Source organism: Nycticebus coucang, chromosome 10 (genome assembly GCF_027406575.1).
Source record: "Nycticebus coucang isolate mNycCou1 chromosome 10, mNycCou1.pri, whole genome shotgun sequence".
NCBI lineage: Eukaryota > Metazoa > Chordata > Mammalia > Primates > Lorisidae > Nycticebus > Nycticebus coucang.
This window is the reverse complement of record NC_069789.1, coordinates 128,213,499-128,214,835: the sequence shown is the minus strand read 5'-3', so window position 1 is coordinate 128,214,835 and position 1,337 is coordinate 128,213,499. Positions and strand designations below refer to the sequence as shown.

The 1,337-nt window shown below is 47.5% G+C and overlaps 1 non-coding gene across 1 annotated transcript; it reads left to right on the top strand.

Annotated features, from left to right (window-relative positions):
* The first annotated feature begins 879 nt into the window (after positions 1-879).
* Positions 880-986, top strand: LOC128597817 (U6 spliceosomal RNA). Its single transcript, XR_008383376.1, has one exon. It is a non-coding gene; the product is annotated as a U6 spliceosomal RNA (small nuclear RNA).
* Positions 987-1,337: the final 351 nt, after the last annotated feature.

Genomic DNA, 1,337 nt, shown 5'->3' with positions numbered 1-1,337 from the left:
GTACTACAGGCACCTGCCACAATACCTGGCTATTTTTTGTTGCAGTTGTCATTGTTGGTTAGCCTGGGCCAAGTTCAAACCTGCCACCTTCGGTGTATGTGGCTGGCACCATAACAACTGTGCTAGAGGCGCTGAGCCAGCATGAGAATCTTTCCTTTTTTTTTTTTTCCACTTTTTTTTTTTTGAGACAGAGCCTCAAGCTGTCACCCTGGGTAGAATGCCATGGCATCACAGCTCACAGCAACCTCCAACTCATGGGCTCAAGTGATTATCCTGCCTCTGCCTCCCAAATTCTGCCTCTGGCCTCCTGCCTCTGACTACGGGCACCCACCACAATGCCCAGCTATTTTTTTTTGGTTGCAGCCGTCATTGTTGTTTGGCAGGCCCGGGCTGGATTCGAACCCGCCAGCTCAGGTGTATGTGGCTGGCGCCTTAGCCACTTGAGCCACAGGCACTGAGCCAGGAGAATCACTTAAGCCCAAGAGTTTGAGGTTGCTATGAGCTGTAAGGCTACGGCACTCTACTGAGGGTGACATAGTGGGACTCTGTCTCAAACAAAAAAAAAAAAAAGAAAGAAAAATTAAAGCCTGGCTCTGCCCCTGTAGTGCTGTGGTTAGGGCAGTGGTTCTCAACCTTCCTAATGCCGTGACCCTTTAGTACAGTTCATGTTGTGGTGACCCCCAACAATAAAATTATTTTCATACACCTGTATTTGTACAGGGTATTTGTGATGGTTTTAGGCGACCCCTGTGAAATGGTCATTCCACCTCCAAAGGGGTCGCAACCCACAGGTTGAGAACCACTGGGTTAGGTCGTCAGCCACATACACCGGGGCTGGTGGGTTCAAACCTGGTCCGGGCCTGCTAAACAATGACAACTGTGCTAACTTTAGAAGCACGTATACTAAAATTGGAACGATACAGAGAAGATTAGCATGGCCCCTGCGCAAGGATGACACGCAAATTCAAGAAGCGTTCCATATTAAAAAAAAAAAAAATCAGACAAACAACAATGACAACTACAATAACAACAAAAAAAATAGCCGGGCACTGTGGCAGGCGCCTATAGTCCCAGCTTCTTGGGAGGGTAAGGCAAGAGAATTGCTTAAGCCCAAGAGTTTGAGGTTGCTGTGAGCTGTGATACCACAGAACTCTACTCAGGATGACATAGTGAGACTCTGTCTCAAAAAAAAGAAAAAAAAAGGCTCCATGCCTGTAGCTCAAATGGCTAAGGTGCTAGCCACATACATCAGAGCTGGTGAGTTCGAATCCAGCCTGGGCCTGCCAAACAACAATAACTACAACCAAAAAATGGCTTGACGTTATGGTGGGCACCTG